Source organism: Theropithecus gelada, chromosome 10, assembly GCF_003255815.1.
Source record: "Theropithecus gelada isolate Dixy chromosome 10, Tgel_1.0, whole genome shotgun sequence".
Lineage (NCBI taxonomy): Eukaryota > Metazoa > Chordata > Mammalia > Primates > Cercopithecidae > Theropithecus > Theropithecus gelada.
Genome location: NC_037678.1, coordinates 37,403,521 through 37,425,214, shown reverse-complemented (window position 1 = coordinate 37,425,214; position 21,694 = coordinate 37,403,521). Strand labels below are relative to the sequence as shown.

The 21,694-nt window shown below is 41.1% G+C and overlaps 1 pseudogene; it reads right to left on the bottom strand.

Moving 5' to 3' along the window:
* Nucleotides 1-799: 799 nt before the first annotated feature.
* LOC112632432 overlaps nt 800-21,694 on the bottom strand; it is a 66,792-nt pseudogene continuing 45,897 nt past the window's right edge.

Here is a 21,694-nt window from a genome sequence, read left to right as displayed (position 1 = left end):
TTCACTCTTTTCACCCAAGCTGGAGTGCAGTTGCACCATCTCGGGTGACTGCAACCTCCGCCTCCTGGGTTCAAGTGATTCTCCTGCCTCAGCCTTCAAAGTAGCTGGGATTACAGGCACCACCCACCACCATGCCCAGCTAATTTTTTTATTTTTAGAAGAGAGGGGATTTCACCATGTTGGCCAGGCTGGTCTCAAACTCCTAACCTCAGGTGATCCACCTGTCTCGGCTTCCCAAAGTGCTGGGATTACAGGCGTGAGCCACCACGCCTGGCCTAAACTGAATTTTTAATGAATGCTTTTAGAGACTGATCAAGACGGGATTTTTTGGTGATAAGTAAGAAAAACATGTCTCGAAAATCATGCAAAAATTAAGCATCATGCTACTTTATGATTTTGACTGAAATTTTAACAGAAGAACTGAAAATTTTAAAACCTAATAATTCTATAAATAAAATTAAAAATTTCTAGGCATTTCAATAGAAGAAATTTGGTAATTAAATACTACAGTAAATTAAACTGATGAACTTTATTGGAGTTAAAACTATAACAAAGTTCATCCTAAAACACTTTGCAATTCAAAATTATTTCACTCAAGGAGTGTTTAATAATTTGAAGGCTAGGAATTACATGCAATTTTCAGAAGCAGAAATTAACATTCATAAAACTTTATACATCATTTGAACTAAACGACATTTATACTACTAAAATCAAACGTACATCACCTTCAAACATTCTTATATTATGATTTTTATATATTACATTATTTAACACCATTTCTCATCACTCATAGATTTTATCATACACTTGCACCATTCTCCCTGGATTTTTGATCTTTGTCTTCATTCTTTACATTATCCTATAAGACAATAGAGAAGGAAAAAATACACTTTATTAGATTTTCTTAAGTGTTACTTTGGTATTAGAGTACAATGATATTCACTTTGGTATACTTTTTTCTAGTGATAAAGAACAGTAAATTAATTTTAATCTCTTAAAATTAATGGTGACAAAGCATTTACCTAAATTCTGCCTGAGAATAAATGGGGTCTAAAAATGGAGTGAATGGGGCAGGTGTAGTGGCTCATGCCTGTAATCTCAGCACTCTGAGAGGCCAAGATAGGCGGGCTACTTAGCATAGGGAGCCAAGATAGCACCACTAACAATCCAGCCTGGGCAAAAGAGCAAGACCCTGTCTCAAAAAAACAAAACGAAACAAAAAACCAAAAAGCACAACAACAACAATAACAACAAACCACAGAGAAGTGAAGTGAATGGTTTAGTTCAAACTTACACTCTGGATTAAAAGAAATATAAATGAAACTTGCTTCAAGAAGTCTGTACACTTAAATCATGTTGACATTCCAACTACGTTTTAGAAAAACAACATCTTTTGGGAATCACTTTTTTTTTTTTTTTTTTTAAGACGAGGTCTCACTGTGTTGCCCAGGCTAGAGTGCAGTGGTGTAATCTAGATTCACTGCAACTTCTACTTCCCAGGTTCAAGGGATTCCTCTGCCTCAGCCTTCCAGGTAGCTAGGATTATAGGTGCCTGCCACCATGTCTGGCTTTTTTTTTTTTTTTTTTTTTTTTTTTGTTAGTAGACATGGGGTTTCACAATGTCGGCGAGGCTGGACTTGAACTCCTGACCTCAGGTGATCTGCCTGCCTTGGCCTCCCAAAGTTTTGGGATTACAGGTGTGAGTCACGATGCCCGGCCTGGAATCACTTTTGACTAATCTCAGGAAGGACAGAATGCTATCATTATTTTTGCTTTTGGAATAATCACTAAGAGTTTAATAACATTAAAATACATTTAAAACACCAGAGTTAGGTTTTAAAAACTATGAAAATGTTAAAAGTAGAAAATTTCTCACCTTCTTGAGAACAGTGTGGGTTTCATCCATTACCATAGATAAGTTTCTGATTGTCTTATTCAGTTAGTTTTCAAATTGTAAATTCATGTTTTCAGAAATCTTTAAGTTTTCTTGTAACTGATGAAGGTCCTTTTTAACTTCTCTGAGTTCACCAGAGAGGCTTTTGCTGGAATTCTCCAAATTTAACATGGTTTTTTCATCTTCATCTGTTTAAAAAAATCCAAAAAGTAACATTTTACTCCCTAAAATTTCCAATTTAACTTTGAGGTTAAAATATCTAAGCTGTCAAAATAAAAAACTGATAGAATTCCATAAAATGACAATATCTGTCAATTTCATTAGTCATGAAGCACACTGCAATATTCATTTCATTATTTATTTATTTGCTTTTGAGACCGAGTCTCACTCTGTTGCACAGACTTGAGCAAAGTGGCATGATCTTGGCTCACTGCAACCTCTGCCTCCCATGTTCGAGCAATTCTTGTGACTCATCCTCCTGAGTAGCTGGGACAAATGTATATGCCACCACACAAAGCTAATTTTTGTATTTTTAGAGACGGGGTTTCACCATGTTGGTCAAGCTGGGCTTGAACTCCTGACCTCAGGCAATCCACCACCTTGGCCTCCCAAAGTGCTGGGATTACGGGCGGGAGCCACCGTGCCTGCCCTGTTTCATTTAAATTTTTAACTTGTATTATTTTAAAACATATGTTCTATTTTTAGATGATTGTATAGATTAGAGAACACAGACTAGTAAAAACTAAGTGGAGGCCAGGCACAGTGGCTCATGCCTGTAATCCCAGCACTTCGGGAGGCTGAGGTGGGCAGATCACGAGGTCAGGAGATTGAGACCATCCTAGCTAACATGGTGAAACCCTGTCTCTACTAAAAATACAAAAAATTAGCCACGCGTGGTGGCACACCTGTAGTCCCAGCTACTCAGGAGGCTGAGGCAGGAGAATCGCTCAAACCCAGGAGGCAGAGGTTGCAGTGAGTCGAGATAGCCCCACTGTGCTCCAGCCTGGATGACAGAGTGAGACTCCATCTCAACAACAACAACAAAAAAAAAACAGTGGAACTAGAAGATGATTAAAAGGATGCAACAGATAACAATGAACCTGAGATGCACATGAAGACCTAAGATTCAGATAAAGCTAAGCAATTTTATAACCTGAACCAGAAATAATGAAAAGTTCCTTGCAGAGTGCAGTGGCTCATGCCTGTAATCCCAACACTATGGGAGGCCGAGGTGGGCGATCCCTTGAGGTCAGGAGTTTGAGACCATCCTCGCCAACATGGTAAAATCCCGTTTCTACTAAAAATACAAACAATAGCTGGTCATGGTGGTGCATGCCTGTAATCCCAGCTACTTGGGAGGATGAGGTGGGAGAATCATTTGAACCCAGGAGGCAGTGGTTGCAGTAAGCTGAGATTGCACCACTGCACTCCAGCCTGGATGACAGAGTGAGACCCTGTCTTAAAAACAAATAAAAATAAAAATAAATGGTAAAAGTTCCTTATGTACTTCGATGAAAATATGTGGTATGCATATGCAAATACATGCATAGGTACGTAGATGTGTATGTACATACATAAACATATACATGTCTCAGCAGGGTGCTAAAAGTATGAACCTATCCAATGCTGACCCTTACCTGTTTTTTCTTCTAGTAACTGCAGCTTCTCTTCTACCTCCGCTCTTAAACTTTTCGCTCTTTTCCATTTTTTGCAAGAGGTTTCCTACATCTACCATTGCACCATTGTACACAATGAGGTCAACATTTTCTTCCACATTTGATTCCCGCTTTACTGTTGGTATTGGAAGTAATAATCTGTTCCCTATAATATAAAATATATCATATTTTAGTGAGTTATTTTTCATCTTTAATTACATTTAATTAGTACATTTATTAAAAAGCAAAACCTTAGTATGCTCAGACCTAGCATATCTTCCGGCAATGACTCAGACTCTTCATGGTTCTCTTCATCATTTGTGGTGTCTGTTAATTTCCAGTAAAAGCAAGATTCACAGAGCACTACTTTATGAAGCAGCTTCTTTACCTGTTATGCATGCAAGTGAACAAAATAAAGAGATGAAAATACATTTCTTGATTCTCTTACAACAATTATTTATGATTTTCACTTTATTTTGAGAAAGAATCTTGCTCTGTCACCCAAACTGGAGTGTAGTGGTATGATCTCGGCTTACTACAACCTCCACCTCCTGGGTTCAAGCAATTCTCCTACCTCAGCCTCCAGAGTAGCTGGGATTACAGGAACCCGCCATCATAACCAGCTAATTTTTGTATTTTTGGAGAGATGGGGTTTCACCATGTTAGCCAGGCTGGTCTTGAACTCCTGACCTCAGGTGATCCACCCACCTCAGCCTCCCAAAGTGCTGGGATTACAGGTGTGAGCCACCATGCCCAGCTGTAATTTTCACTTATGATGGATATCCATGGAACTGAGTAAGATCCAAGTTACTTTTGAAAAAAAAAAAAACTTTATTGTTAAAAAGTATAACATTGATAAAAATTTATGCACAGGGATGATTTATTATAGCATAGTTGGTAAATCCAAGAAATGAAAACCACCAGCAACGGAGACTAGATAGGTCAATGATGGTACATCTATATGATGGGTACTGCACAGCCATTAAAAGAATGAGGCAGGTCTCTAGTTTCACGGCAGAATGTATCTATAGAATACTGTGGAATGAAAAAAAAAGCCAGTCAAAATGTACAGAATAATTCCATGTTTTGTCTATAAAAATGGAACTGAGCTCCTTACAAAAGGATCTAGAATTTTATATATTATAGTTATTATAAGCAGTAGAAACAGAGGGAAAGGGAGAAGGGAAGTGTTTTAAAACTGGCTTGTGTTATATTGCATTTATTTATTTATTTATTCATTCATTCATTTATTTTTGAGATGGAGTCTCATTCTGTCACCCAGGCTGGAGTGCAGTGGTGCTATCTTGGCTCATTGCAACCTCCACCTCCTGGGTTCAAGAGATTCTCCTGTCTCAGCTTCCCAGGTAGCTGGGATTACAGGCACGTGCCACCACACCCAGCTAATTTTTGTATTTTTAGTAGAGAAGGAATTTTGCTATGTTGGCCAAGCTGGTCTTAAACTCCTGACCTCAAGTGATCTGCCCACCTCAGCCTCCCAACCTGGTGGGATTACAGGCGTGAGCCACCACACCCGGCCCTTGTATTGCTTTAATACATAAAAAAGTCAACAGAGGTTCTATTAACTTTTCTTTCTTCTTTTTTTCTTTTCTTTTTTTTCTTTTTTTTGAGATGGACTCTCCCTCTGTCGCCCAGGCTGGAGTGCAGTGGCGCGATCTTGGCTCATTGCAAGCTCTGCCTCCCGGGTTCACACCATTCTCCTGCCTCAGCCTCTCGAGTAGCTGGGACTACAGGCGTCTACCACCATGCCTGGCTAATTTTTTGTATTTTCAGTAGAAACAGGGTTTCATGGTGTTAGCCATGATGGTGTCGATCTCCTGACCTCATGATCCACCCACCTCAGCCTCCCAATGTGTTGGGATTACAGGCATGAGCCACCGTGCCCGGCCCTTTTAACTTTCCACTGGAAAAGGTAACTTTTTGAAAAGTTACTAAACAACATTTTCCTTTTAAATATTCACAAGATAGATTACCTGAGCCCGAGAAAGATGTAGTCCAGGAGTGTAAAGTATTTCTTCCAAATCCTTTTCAAGAAGGTAACCACAATGACTGATCAAATAAACAAAAGCCATTAACAGATTTCTGTTAATTGTGATCACTTGAGTCTTTTTTTCCTAAGAAAATGGAGAAGTAGAAGACATAGTATTCACATTTTTTACCCCTCAAAAGTGAGAAACAGAGACTGTGCATAAAATAGCAATAATCTTGTTAAAGATATTTGCTTCATCCTAGCTAAAATGAGTTAATTTGGTGTATGAATATGAGAGAAAGGAATCAGACATACTAGTTATTTGACATAGCCAGAAAAAAACAACTGACGGAATTTTACTTAGTGGTAATTTAGATGTATAAAGACAAATAAACTTCACAACTGTGTTATGTTGAGATGATGTAAGATATCACCGTATTATAAAGAATACAGTATTCAATAAACACCTTATCTTTAGAGGGCCTCTCCTTGCAGTGTCTGTTGATATCTTTTTTGTCATCTCATTTGGTCATTTCTTCCTCATCCCTATCTATAAAATAAATATATCAGTGGCGAAAAAGTCATTAACATACATATTTTCAAGTTGGGCACAGTGGTACATGACTGTTATCCCAGCTGCTCAGGAAGCCAAAGCAGGATAACAGCTGAGTAGCTGTTATCACAGCTAACTGTTATCCCAGCTACTCAGGAGGGCCAGGCATTCAACGGTTTAGTGAGCACTGTACCACTGCACTCCAGCCTGGGTGACAGATCAAGACCCTCTCTTTTAAACAGCAACAACAAAAATATAAAGAGAAAACCTTATGCTAAAACATACATGAACCTCGATAACAGGCTAAAAGAAGTCAGTCACAAAAAAACACTTATTGTGTGATTCCATTCATATGAAATGTCTAGATTATCTACAGAAACAAAAAGCAGACTAATGATTGCCTAGGACTGAGGAGGTTCAGGGAAGATGGGGAGTGACTACTAATGAATCTCTTTTGGGTTCTTGGTTTGAGGGTGATAAAAATGTTCTAAATATATTGTGGTAATGGTTGTATAACTCTGAATATATTAAAAACCACTGACTTGTATATAAGCACAACTTGGGAGTTACTCAAGGCTCTGGTTCCAGACCACCCCAATAAAGCAACTACTGCAATAAAGCTAGTCAAACAAATTTCTTGGTTTTCCAGTAGATAAGTTATGTTTACAGTCAGGCACGGTGGCTCACGCTTGTAATCCCAGCACTTTGGGAGGCTGAGGCAGGTGGATCGCTTGAACTCAGGAGTTTGAAACCAGCCAGCGCAACATGGCAAAACCCCATCTCTACAAAAAAATACAAAAATTAGCCAGGCGTGGAAGCACATGCCTGCAGTCCCAGTGGCTCAGAGGGCTGAGATGGGAGAATCACTTGAGCCTGGGACAGTGAAGCTTTAGTGCTCCATGTTCATGCTAGTGCACTGTGGCCTGGGTGATAAAGTGAGACCCTGTCTCAAAAAAAAAGTTATGTTCAACTATACTGTGGTCTACTAAGTATGCAATAGAATTATGTCTTTAAAAAGTACATATATTAGAAAATACTTTATTGCTAAACACACTAACGATCACCTGAGCCTTCAGCAAACAGCAATCTTTTTGCTAGTAAAGGGTCTTGCCTCAGCCTGGGCAACATAATGAGACCCAGTCTCTACAAAAATAATTTTAAAAATGAGCTAGACTAAGTAGAACATGCCTGTGGTCCCAGCTACTAGGGAGGCAGACATGGGAGAATCACTTCGGTCCCAGAGGTTGAGGTTGCAGTGAGATGTGATTGCACCTCTGCATCAGCCTGGGTGAAAAGTGAGACCCTCTGTGATGCTGTTTGATAGCATTTGACCCACAGAATAACCTCTTTTAAAATTAGAGTCAATCACTGGGCATACTGACTCACACCTGTAATCCCAGCACTTTGGGAGCCCAAGGCGGGTGGATCACTTAAAGTTAAGAGTTTGAGACCAACCTGGCCAATACAGTGAAACCCCATCTCTAAAAATACAAAAATTAGTGGAGTGTTGTGGCATTTGCCTGTAGCCCCAGCTACTCAGGAGGCTGAGGCTGGAGAATTGAGTGAACCTGAGAGGCAGAGGTTGCAGTGAGCTGAGATCGCACCACTGCACTCCAGCCTGGGCGAAACAGTGAGACTCCGTCTCATAAATAAATAAATATATATAGAGAGAGTCAATCCCCTCCAATCCTGCCACTGCTTAATTAAGTTTACATAATATTCTAAATCCTTTGTTATTTGAACAATGTCAACAGCATCTTCACAGAATTAGATTGCATCTCAAAAACACACACACACACACACACACACACACTTTCTTTGCTCATCCATAAGAAGCAAACAATCATCTCTTTAGTTTACCCTGATATTGTAGCAATCCCGTCCTATCTTGAGGCTGCATTTCTAATTTTAGTTCTCTTGCTCTTTCTATCACACCTGCAGTTATTCCCTCTACTGAATTATTGAACCCTTCAAAGTCATCCATGAGGATTTTTGGAAGAGTTGGGGTTTCACCATATTGGCCAGTTTGATCTTGAACTCCTGGCCTCAAGTGATCCACTGGCCTCAGCCTCCTAAAGTGCTGGGATTACAGGTGTGAGCCACTGCATCAGGCCAATAATTGAAATGAATTTCATCCAAGCTACTGTTTTGTTTTGTTTTGTTTTTTGAGACAGAGTTTCACTCTTGTCACCCAAGCTGGAGTGCAATGACACGATCTCAGCTCACTGCAACCTCTGCCTCCCAGGTTCAAGCGATTCTCCTGCTTCAGCCTCCTGAGTAGCTGGGATTACAGGTGCCTGCCATCACGCCCAGTTAATTTTTGTATTTTTCAGTAGAGATGGGGTTTCACCATGTTGGTCAGGCTAGTCTCAAATTCCTGACCTCAGGTGATCCACCCACTTTGGCCTCCCAAAGTGCTGGGATTATAGCTGTGAGCCAGCCACTGTGCCCAGCCCAGACTACTGTTAACGTTGATATTTCTACCTTCTCTCATGAACCGTGAATGTTTCTATGGCATCTAGTATAGTCAATCCTTTCCAGAAGGTTTTCAATTTACTTTCCCCAAACCCATCAGAGGAAATAATACATGCTATGGTAGCAAGAGCCTTAGGAAATGCATTTCTTGGCTGGGTGTGGTGGCTCACGCCTGTAATCCTAACACTTTGGGGGTCTGAGGCAGGATGATAACTTGATCCCAGGAGTTTACCACCAGCCTGGGCAACATAGTAAGACCCTGTCTCTAAAAAGAAAAAAAAAAAGTAAATTTAAAAAGGAAATGTATTTCATAAAAAGTAAGACTTGAAAGTTGAGGCTGGGCACAGTGGCTCACACCTGTAATCCCAGCACTTTGGGAGGCCAAGGTGGGCGGATCACTTGATGTCAAGAGTTTGAGACCAGCCTGGCCAACATGGTGAAACCCTGCCTCTATTAAAAATACAGAAATCAGCTGGCATGTTGGCTGATGCCTGTAATCCCAGCTGCTTGGGAGGATGAGGTAGGAGATAACTTGAGGCCAGGAGGTCCGAGGCTGGATTGAGCCATGATCACCCCACTGCATTCCATCCTGCATGACAGAGTGAGACCCTGCCTCAAACAAACAAAAAAAGGAATAAAGCGAAATTACTCTTTGATCCAAGGGATGTAGAATACATGTTGCAGTCATGAAACATTAATCTCCTTATACATCTCCATCAGAGCTTTAGGTGACTAGGTGTGGTGTCAGTGAGAAGTAATATTTTGAAAAGAATCTTTTCTTCTGAGCAGTAGATCTCAACAGTGGGCTTAAAATATTCAGTAAAAACGTCAGTTGCATGGCAAAGGAGTAAAAAAATTTCAGTAAAGCATTGCTGTAAACAGTTGTGTTGTCATTCTGACTTTGTTGTTCAATTTCTAGGGCACAGGTACGGTAGGTTTAGCATAATTTTTAGGGGGCTTAGGACTTTTGGAATCGTAAATGAGTACTGGCTTCATTTAAAGTCACAAGCTGCATTAGCACTAACAAGGGAATCAACCTGTCCTTTGAAACCAGGCACTGACTGCTCTTCTCTAGCTGTGAAAGTCTTAAGATGGCATCTTCAGCCAATGGAAGAAGGCTGTTTTGTCTCCATTGAAAATTTATTTAGCATAGCCATTTTCATCAATTATCTTAGCTTCTACATAAGCACTTGCTGTTTCCATGTGCCTTTTTTACCCCCCACAAGAGGCAGGGTCTTGCTCTGTTAACCAGGCTTGACTGCAGTGGTGTATACATAGCTCGCTGCAGCCTTAAATGCCTGGACTCAAGCAATCCTCCCACCTCAGCCTCTACCTTGCACTTTTACCTTATCGAGATTGTTGATTTCCTTAAACCTCATGAATCCACCACTGGTAGCCTCAAACTTTTTTCTACAGCTTCTTCATCTTTCTCAGCCTTTACAGAACTGAAGAGAGTTAGGACCTTGTTCAGAATTAAGCTTTGCCTTAAGGGAATGTTGTGGCTGGTGTGACCTTCTATTCTGACCCCTAAAACTGTCTCCCTACAGCAATAAAGCTGTTTCATTTTCTTACCATTTGGATGTTCACTGGAGTAATACTTTTAATTTCCTTCAATAACCTTTCCTTTGCACTCGCAACATGGCTAACTGATGGAGAAAACCTAGCTTTTGGCCTGTGTCAACTTTCAACATGCCTTCTTCACTCACCTTAATGATTTTGAAGTTTCACTTGAACACTAGAGGTGATTTTGGTTTTTTTCTTTGTTATTATGAATATTATTTTTGAGACAGAGTCTTGCCCTGTTGCCCAGGCTGGAGTACAGTGGCACAATCATGACTCATTGCAACCTCGACCTCTTGGGCTCAACAGATCCTCCTACCTCAGCCTCTGAAAGTATCTGGGCTCACAGGTGCATGCTACCACACCAAGCTAATTTTATTTATTTTTATAGAGATGGAGTATCACTATGTTGCAGATGCTGGTCTTTAACTGCTAGCCTCAAGTGATCCTACCTCTTTATCCTCCCAAAGTGCTGATATTACAGGCATGAGCCACTGAGCCCAGCCCAATTATTAATTGGCCTAATTTCCTTTTTCTTTTTTATTTTTTGGAGATGGAGTATCACTCTGTCACCCAGGCTGGAGTGCGGTGGCATAATCTCAGCTCACTGTAACCTGCCTCCTGGGTACGAGAGATTCTCCTGCCTCAGCCTTCCGAGTAGCTGGGATCACAGGTGCCTGCCACCATGCCCAGTTAAGTTTTGTATTTTTAGTAGAGACAGGTTTTACCATGTTGGCCATTCTGGTCTCAAACTCCTTATCTCAGGTGATCTGCCTACCTTGGCTTCCCAAAGTGCTGGGATTACAGGTGTGAGCCACTGTGCACGTAATTGGTCTAATTTCTTTTCTTTTTTCTTTTCTTTTGTTTTCTTTTTTCTTGAGATGTAGTCTCACTCTGTCACCCAGGCTGGAGTGCAGTGGCATGTTCTCAGGTCATTGCAACCTCCGCCTCTCTGGTTCAAGTGATTCTCATGCCCTCAGTCTCCCAAGTAGCTGGGCTTGTAAGCCTGCACCACCACACCTGGCTATTTTGTGTGTTTTTAGTAGAGACAGGGTTTTGCCATGCCGGCCAGGCTGGTTTCAAACTCCTGACCTCAAATGATCCACCCACCTCAGCCTCCCAAAGTGCTGGGATTACAGGCTTGAGCCACTGCGCATGGCACAATTGGCCTAATTTCAATATTTTGTCTCAGGGACTAGGGAGGCCCAATAAGTGGGACAGAGACAGGGGAATGGCAGATTGGTAGAGTGATCAGAATACAAACAATATTTATAATTATCTCATTATCTTCTATGGGAACAATTCAAGGTGAACTGAAACATGTATAATAGTATTATCAAAGATCACTGATCACAGATCACCAAAACTGACATAGTAATAATGAAAAAGTTGGAAATACTGTACGAATTACCAAAATGTGACAGAAAGACAAAGTGGCACATGCTGTTGGGAAAGTGGTGCTGATAGGCTTGCTTGGCGTAAGGCACTCTCTGTGCAGCATAATAAAGTGCAGTGCAAAAAAACAAAGCATGCCTGTACTTTAAAGTGTCTAATTGTACGGCCTGTGAATTATATTTCGATAAAGGGGTTATTAAATACAAAGTTAAGCAAATGTTCTAATGGCTGAGTGTGGTGGTTCATATCTGTAATCCCATCACTTTGAGGGGGAAGCAGGAGGATAGCTTAAGTCCAGGAGTTTGAGATCAGCCTGGGCAACATAGTGAGACTGCATCTCTACCAAAAATTTAAAAATTAGGCAGATGTGGTTGTGCACACCTGTAGTCCTAGCTACTCAGGGAACTAAGGTGGGAGAATCACGTGAGCCAGGAGTTCGACGCGGCAGTGAGCCATGAGCATGCTACTGCCCAGCCTGGGCAACAGAGTAAGACTGTCTCAAAAAAGAAAGANACTCAGGAGGGCCAGGCATTCGAGGGTGTAGTGAGCTATGACTATACTACTGCACTCCAGCCTGGGTGACAGATCAAGACCCTGTCTTTTAAACAACAACAACAACAAAAATATCAAGAGAAAACTTTATGCTAAAACATATATGAACCTTGATAACAGGCTAAAAGAAGTCAGTCACAAAAAAATCACTTATTGTGTGATTCTGTTCATACAAAATGTCCAGAATATTTACAGAAACAAAAAGCAGACTAATGGTTGCCTCGGACTGAGGAGGTTCAGGGAAGATGGGGAGTGACTGCTAATGAATCTCTTTTGGGTTCTTGGTTTGAGGGTAAAAAAATGTTCTAAAGTTAATTGTGGTGATGGCTGTACAACTCTGAATATATTAAAAACCACTGACTTGTATACAGGCACAACTTGGGAGTTACTGAAGGCTCTGGTTCCAGACCACCCCAATAAAGCAAGTATTGCAATGAAGCTAGTCAAATGAATTTTTTGGTTTTCCAGTAGATAAGTTATATTTACAGTCAGGCACGGAGGCTCATGCCTGTAATCCCAGCACTTTGGGAGACTGAGGCAGGTGGATTGCTTGAGCTCAGGAGTTTGAAACTAGCCAGTGCAACATGGCAAAACTCCACATCTACAAAAAAATACAAAGTTAGCCAGGCGTGGTAGCACATGCCTGCAGTCCCAGTGGCTCAGAGGGCTGAGATGGGAGAATCACTTGAGCCTGGGACAGTGAAGCTTCAGTGCTCCATGTTCACGCTACTGCACTCCGGCCTGGGTGCCAAAACGAGACCCTGTCTCAAAAAAAATTTATGTTCACACTATACTGTAGTCTATTAAGTGTGCAATAGCATTGTGCCTTTAAAAAGTACATATATTAAAAGATACTTTATTGCTAAACACACTAACAATCACCTGAGCCTTCGGCAAGCAGCAATCTTTTTGCTAGTAAAGGGTCTTGCCTCAGCTGGGCAACATAATGAGACCCGGTCTCTACAAAAATAATTTTAAAAATGAGCCAGACTAAGTAGCACATACCTGTGGTCCCAGCTGCTTGGGAGGCAGACATGGGAGGATCACTTCGGTCCCAGAGGTTGAGGCTGCAGTGAGACGTGATTGCACCTCTGCATCAGCCTGGGTGAAAAGTGAGAACCTCTGTGATGTTGTTGGATAGCATTTGACCCATAGAATTACCTCTTTTAAAATTAGAGTCAATTGCCAGGCACGGTGGGTCATGCCTGTAATCCCAGCACTTTGGGAGCCCGAGGCAGGTGGATCACTTAAGGTCAGGAGTTTCAGACCAGCCTGGCCAACATGCTGAAACTCCAGCTCTAAAAATACAAAAGTTAGTGGGGTGTGGTGGCGTGTGCCTGTAGTCCCAGCTACTCAGGAGGCTGAAGCTGGAGAATTGCATGAACCTGGGAGGCAGAGGTTGCAGTGGGCCCAGATCGCGCCACTGCACTACAACCTGGGTAACAGAGCAAGACTCCATCTCATAAATAAATAAATAGAGTCAATCCCCTCCAATCCTGCCACTGCTTAATTAAGTTTACATAATATTCTAAATCCTTTGTTATTTCAACAATGTTAACGGCATCTTCACAGAATTAGAGTGCATCTCAAAAAAAGAAAAGAAAAAAGAAAAACACTTTCTTTGCTCATCCATAAGAAGAAACCAATTATCTGTTTAGTTTATCCTGATATTGCAGCAGTTCCATCCCATCTTCAGGCTGCATTTCTAATTTTAGTTTTCTTGCTCTTTCTATCACACCTGCAGTTATTCCCTCTACTGAATTATTGAACCTTTCAAAATCATCCATGAACATTTTTAGTAGAGTTGGGGTTTCACCATGTTGGCCAGGCTGGTCTCGAAATCCTGCCCTCAAGTGATCCACTGGCCTCAGCCTCCTAAAGTGCTGGGATTACAGGTGTGAGACACTGCATCTGGCCAATAATTGAAATCAATTTCATCCAAACTACTGTTTTGGTTTTGTTTGAGACAGAGTTTCACTCTTGTCACCCAGGCTGGAGTGCAATGGCACGATCTCAACTTACTGCAACCTCTGCCTCCAAGGTTTAAGTGATTCTCCTGCCTCAGCCTCCCGAGTAGCTAGGATTACAGGTGCCTGCCAGCACGCCCAGCTAATTTTTGTATTTTTCAGTAGAGACAGGGTTTCACCACGTTTCACAGGCTAGTCTCAAATTCCTGACCTCAGGTGATCCACCCACCTTAGCCTCCCAAACTGCTGGGATTATAGGTGTGAGCCCCTGCACCCGGCCCATACTACTGTTAATGTTGATGTTTTTACCTTCTGTCATGAACCATGAATGTTTCTAATGTCATCTAGAGTGGTCAATCCTTTCCAAACGGTTTTCAACTTACTTTCCCCAAACCCATCAGAGGAAATAATATATACACTATGGCCGCAAGAGCCTTAGGATATGCATTTCTTGGCTGGGTGTGGTGGCTCACACATGTAACCCTAACACTTTGGGGGGCTTAGGCAGGAGGATCGCTTGATCCCAGGAGTTTAACACCAGCCTGGGCAACAAAGTAAGACCCTGTCTCTAAAAAGCAAAAAAAAAAAAAAAAAAAAAAGTAAATTTAAAAAGGAAATGTATTTCATAAAAAGGCTTGAAATTTGAGGCAGGGCACAGTGGTTCACACCTGTAATCCCAGCACTTTGGGAGGCTAAAGTGGGTGGATCACTTGAGGTCAGGAGTTTGAGACCAGCCTGGCCAACATGGTGAAACCCTGCCTCTTATTAAAAATACAGAAATCAGCTGGGCATGGTGGCTCATGCCTTTAATTCCAGCTACTTGGGAGGATGAGGTGGGAAATAACATGAGGCCAGGAGGTCCAAGGCTGGATTGAGCCATGATCATGCCACTGCATTCCAGCCTGCATGACAGAGTGAGACCCTGCTGGAAAAAATAAAATAAAATAAAATAAAAATAAAACAAAGTGAAATTACTCTTTGATCCAAGGGCTGCAGAATAGATGTTGCAGCCATGAAACATTAATTCCTTATACATCTCCATCAGAGCTCTGGGTGACTAGGTGTGGTGTCAGTGAAAAGTAATATTTTGAAAAGAATCTTCTTTTTCTGAGCAGTAGATCTCAATAGTGGGCTTAAAATATTTAGTAAAAATGTCAGTTACATGATAAAGGAGTAAAAAAATTCAGTAAAACATTGCTGTAAACAGTTGTGTTGTCATTCTGACTTTGTTGTTCAATTTCTAGGACACAGGTATGGTAGGGTTAGCATAATTTTTAGAGGGCTTAAGATTTTTGGAATGGTAAATGAGTACTGGCTTCAGCTTAAAGTCACAAGCTGCATTAGCCCTAAGAAGAGAGTCAACTTGTCCTTTGAAGCCAGGTACTGACTGCTCTTCTCTAGCTGTGAAAGTCTTAAGATGGCATCTTCAGCCAATGGAAGGCGGCTGTTTTGTCTCCATTGAAAATTTATTTAGCATAGCCATTTTCATCAATTATCTTAGCTTCTACATAAGCACTTGCTGTTTCAATGTGCCTGTTTCTACTCTCCACAAGAGGCAGGGTCTTGCTCTGTTAACCAGGCTTGAGTGCAGTGGCATAATTACAGCTCACAGCAGCCTTAAATGCCTGGGCTCAAGCAATCGCACCCACCTCAGCCTCTACCTTGTACTTTTACCTTATGGAGATGGTTGCTTTCCTTAAACCTCATGAATCCACCACTGGTAGACTCAAACTTTTTCTACAGCTTCTTCATCTTTCTTAGTGTTTACAGAATTGAAGAGAATTAGGGCCTTGTTCAAAATTAGGTTTTGCCTTCAGGAAATGCTGTGGCTGGTGTGACCTTCTATTCTGACCCCTAAAACTCTCTCCTTATAGCAATAAAGCTGTTTCATTTTCTTACCATTTGTATGTTCACTGGAGTAGCACTTTTAATTTCCTTCAATAACTTTTCCTTTGCGTTCACAACATGGCTAACATGCAAAAAAACCTAGCTTTTAGCCTATCTCAACTTTCAACATACCTTTTTCACTCACCTTAACGATTTTGAAGTTCCACTTGAACACTTGAAGGCGATTTTGGTTTTTTTCTTTGTTATTATGATTATTATTTTTGAGACAGAGTCTTGCCCTGTTGCCTAGACTGGAATACAGTGGCACAATCATGACTCATTGCAACCTCGACCTCCTAGGCTCAACAGATCCTCCTACCTCAGCCTCTGAAAGTATCTGGGACCACAGGTGCATGCTACCACACCCAGCTAGTTTTATTTATTTTTATAGAGATGGGGTATCACTATGTTGCAGATACTGGTCTTTAACTCCTAGCCTCAAGTGATCCTACCTCTTTATCCTCCCAAAGTGCTGGTATTACAGGCATGAGCCACTGAGCCCAGCCCAATTATTAACTGGCCTAATTTCTTTTTTCTTTTTTATTTTCTGGAGATGGAGTCCCACTCCGTCACTCAGGCTGGAGTGCAGTGGCATAATCTCAGCTCACTGTAACCTGCCTCCTGGGTACGAGAGATTCTCCTGCCTCAGCCTTCCGAGTAGCTGGGATCCCACGTGCCTGCCACCACGCCCAGTTAATTTTTGTATTTTTAGTAGAGACAGGGTTTTATCATGTTGGCCATTCTGGTCTCAAACTCCTTATCTCAGGTGATCTGCCTACCTTGGCTTCCCAAAGTGCTGGGATTACAGGTGTGAGCCACTGTGCACGTAACTGGTCTAATTTCTTTTCTTTTTTCTTGAGACAGAGTCTCACTCTCTCACCCAGGTTGGAGTGCAGTGGCATGTTCTCAGGTCATTGCAACCTCCACCTCTCTGGTTCAAGTGATTCTCATGCCCTCAGTCTCCCAAGTAGCTGGGTTTGTAAGCCTGCACCACCACACCTGGCTATTTTGTGTATTTTTAGTAGAGACAGGGTTTTGCCATGCTGGCCAGGCTGGTTTCAAACTTCTGACCTCAAATGATCCACCCACCTCAGCCTCCCGAAGTGCTGGGATTACAGGCTTGAGCCACTGCGCCTGGCACAATTGGCCTAATTTCAATATTTTGTCTTAGGGACTAGGGAGGCCCAATAAGTGGGACAGAGACAGGGGAATGGCAGGTTGGTAGAGTGATCAAAACACAAACAATATAATTATCTCGTTTTCTTCTATGGGCACAATTCAAGGTGAACTGAAACATGTATAATAGTATTATCAAAGATCACTGATCACAGATCACCAAAACTGACATAGTAATAATGAAAAAGTTGGAAATACTGTAAGAATTACCAAAATGTGACAGAAAGACAAAGTGGCACATGCTGTTGGGAAAGCGGTGCTGATAGGCTTGCTTGGCATAAGGCACTCTCTGTGCAGCATAATAAAGTGCAGTGCAAAAAAAACAAAGCATGCCTGTACTTTAAAGTGTCTAATTGTACGGCCTGTGAATAATATTTCAATAAAGGGGTTATTAAATACAAAGTTAAGCAAATGTTCTAATGGCTGGGTGTGGTGGTTCATATCTGTAATCCCACCACTTTGGAAGGGAAGCAGAAGGATGGCTTAAGTCCAGGAGTTTGAGATCAGCCTGGGCAACACAGTGAGACCGCAGCTTTACAAAAAATTTAAAAATTAGCCAGGTGTGGTGGTGCACACCTGTAGTCCTAGCTACTCAGGGAACTAAGGTGGGAGAATCGCATGAGCTAGCAGTTTGATGCAGCAGTGAGCCATGAGCGTGCTACTGCCCAGCCTGGGCAACAGAGTAAGACTCTGTCTCAAAAAAGAAAGAATGAGAGAGAATTTCTCCTTAGAACCTAGTCATTTATACTTATTTTTGATGCCTGAAAAATACTCACAATATAATCCACATTATTTCAGTATTTATCTTGAGAGCTGTCGCCTTCAAAACTGTCTCATCCAAAAATTGTATTTTTGAAATAACTTCTGAAATATTCAAGTAGTATTTGTTCATCACAGAAAATAAATCAATCCCACCACAAAAAATGAGTAGTGATCATGTCCATTTTCCCCATATATACACACTTATCATCATTAAATTTATTTATAGCAACATACTTTCTAAAAAATACCCTTTAAAAATCTTCTTCCATGTCACTACACTTCTCCACGTTTTCTTCAATGGGTGCACAGAATTTTAGCTGCATGACTATATCACCAAAGAGCAATTTAATAATTCTCTCTTCCCATTCAGACTCATTCCATATTTTTGTTCTATAATAAATTATGGAATTATCACTCATGTTGATATTTTAAAAGATATGGCTAATTCACATTTCCAAATTTCTGTTCAGAAAAGGTGTAACAACGTATAATCCCAAAGAAGAGTGATGAAAGTGTAACTCCTTTTACCCTTGTGAAACTGTGCTACTTTTCATTTAAAAATTTAGCTTTCATTAACTTGGTAAGAAAAAGATAGGCCGGACGCAGTGGCTCATGCCTGTAATCCCAGCACTTTGGGAGGCCAAGGTGGGCTGATCACCTGGGGTTGAGAGTTCGAGACCAGCCTGGCCAACATGGTGAAAACTCATTTCTACCAAAAATTAACCGGACATGGTGGTGCACATCTGTAATCTAAGCTACTCAGGAAGCTGAGGGCGCAAGAATCACTTGAACCTGGTAGACGGAGGTTGTAGTGAGCCAAGATCATGCACAAGAATACCTGAACCTGGGAGACGGTGGTTGTAGTGAGCTGAGATCACGCAACAACACTCCAGGCTGGGCGACAGACCAAAATTGTCTCAAAAAAAATAAATAAATAAAATGAAGTATCTTATTGTTATCTGCTCTCCTAATGACTAACAAAGTTCAACACCATTTAATACATTTACTGGTACTGTATTTTCATTTTTTAATTTCACTTTTGTGTCACAAAAAGTGTAGTCTCGGCTAGGCACAGTGGCTCATGCCTGTAATCTGAGAGGCCAAGGCAGGTGATCACAAGGTCAGAAGTTCAAGACCAGCCTGGCCAACATGGTGAAACCCCGTCTCTACTAAAAATACAAAAAATTAGCTGGACGTGGGCCTATAATCTCAGCTATTTGGGAGGCTGAGGCAGGATAATTGCTTGAACCCGGGAGGCGGAGGCTGGAGTGAGCTGAGATGGAACCAGCGCACTCCAGCCTGGTGACGGAGCAAGACTCCATCTCCCTCCAAAAAAAAAAAAAAAGAAGAGTAGTCTCTAGGAAACTTAACAGGATAATGAGATATAAAATATGAAAAAGAACATGGTAAAACAGAAGCAAGCAGCAATTGGAAATTCCAGGGAAACAAACAAAAAAGAACTATAATCCTATCAACATATATTTACAGCCTATTTAATTATTTAGACTGTTCCAGGAACTTGGAATATATATTAACAAAGAACACAGAGAAAAACCTTTTTTTTTTTTTTTTTTTTTTTTTACATAAGAGCTTTTATTCAAATGTAGGGGTAGGGGGAGACAGGCAACGAGCAAAATAAAGAGTACGTAATAAAATAGGTTATAAATCCTATGGGAAAAAAATAGGGAGGATAAGAAGAGACCAGAAATGTGCAGTAAGGGAGGGTAGAGGAATGCAATTTTAAATAAAGTAGGGTGCAGAGCAGGCTTCACTGACAAAGTGATATTTGAACAGACTTCGTATATGAGGAGTTAAGGAAGGTGAATCTCTAGGAAAGACCCTGCTAGCAGAAAGAACTGCCAATGTAAACCTCCTAATACATGTGAGCATGTGTGATGGGTCCACTCTTCTTAAGAAGAGGGATTAAGAGATGTAACTGGAGACTTGATGTGGTAGAGTCTTGTAAGTCATTGTGAGCACTGGCTTTTTCTTTTCTTTTCTCTTCTCTTTGCTTTGCTGTGCTTTTCTTTTCTTCTTTTCCTTTCTTTTCTTTTTGAGATGGAGTCTCGCTCTGTCACCCAGGCTGGCATGTAGTGGCACAATCTCGGTTCACTGCAACCTCTGCCTCCTGGGTTCAAATAATTCTCCTGCCTCAGCCTCCTGAGTAGCTGGGATTACAGACATGTGCCACCATGTGCAGCTGATTTTGTATTTTTAGTAGAGACAGGGTTTCACCATGTTGAACAGGCTGGTCTCGAATTCCTGACCTCATAATCCACCCTCCTTGGCCTCCCAAAGTACTGGGAATACAGGCTGAGCCTACACGTTTTATGGCACAGCTTAAGCACCATATTCAAGGAAATTTGTTCCATCAAGTTGAGTATTAATTATGTATGAGACATAGGATAATTAGTAATAAATATGTCTTAAAACAATCTTCTCACCTAAAAATTAGAAAAACTTTCTCACTGTAAGAGTATATTACTCTTTCTATTCTAAAGAAAAAAATGTTAAAAGTATAGATTTCAGTGATACAATGTCACCGAACAAAAAATGTATTCTTAACTCTAAGAAATAATAAATAAATTTCAATCATACCATCTTCTTCACCCTCAGCTGCTTCTGCTTCCATAGGGTCATATTCATCTTGTTATCTTCTTCAGTTTCAACATCATCTTTAGAATCATCTTTTCTTTTATCTTCTTTCTGTAATTTAAAATGCCTTTATTATTTATTTACTTATTTTTAGAAGATGGGGTTTTGCCATATCGCCCAGGCTGGTCTCCAACTCCTGGGTTCAAGTGATCCACTGGCCTGGGCCTTCTGAAGGGCTAGGATTATAGGCATGAGCCACTGCAGCCAGCGGTTATAATAATAATATTATAATATAATCATAACAATTATATATTACATATTTTATATATATATATACACACACACATATATATTTAGATGGAGTCTGGCTCTGTTGCCCTGACTGGAGTGCAGTGGCACGATCTCCCTTCACTGCAACCTCTGCCTCCTGGGTTCAAGTGATCCACCCGCTTCAGTTTCCCAAAGTGCTGGGATTACAGGTGTGAGCCACTGTGCCTGGCTTAAAATGGTTTTAAATTAAGCAAGAAATCTCACCAAACATTAAATTACTAAAACTGAAAAATAGTAAATCCACTAAAGTTATTCAAAAGTTTTACGTTGTAAGTTACTATTTTTTTGTTTGTTTTGAGACACAGTCTCACTCTGTTGCTCAGGCTGGAGTGCAGTGGCACAATCTGGGCTTACTGCAGCCTCCATCTCCTGGGTTCAGGCAATCCTCCTGCCTCACCCTTCCAAATAGCTGGGACCTTAGGGACATGACACCATGTCCAGCTAATTTCTGTAATTTTTGTAGAGAGGGGGTTTCACCATGTTGTTCAGGATGGTCTCGAACTACTGGAGTCAAGCAATCTGTCCTCCTCAGACTCCCAATGTGCTGGAATTATAGCAGCGAGTCACTGTGCCCATACCATAAATGTTTAATAATAATTAGGCTGGGTGCAGTGGCTCACGTCTGTATTCCCAGCACTTTGGGAGGTTGAGGTGGGCAGATTGCTTGAGGTCAGGAGTTCGAGACCAGACTGGCCAACATGGTGAAACCTTTAAGTCTCCTCTTAAAAAAAAAATTAGCTAGGCAAGGTGGTGTGCACCTGTAGTCTCAGCTACTTGGGAGGCTGAGGCAGGAGAATTGCTTGAACCTGGGAGGGAGAAGTTTCAGTGAGCCACAATTACGCCACTGCACTTCAGCAAGCCTGGTCAACGGATCAAGACTCTGTCTCAAAAAGAGGAAAAAAAAAT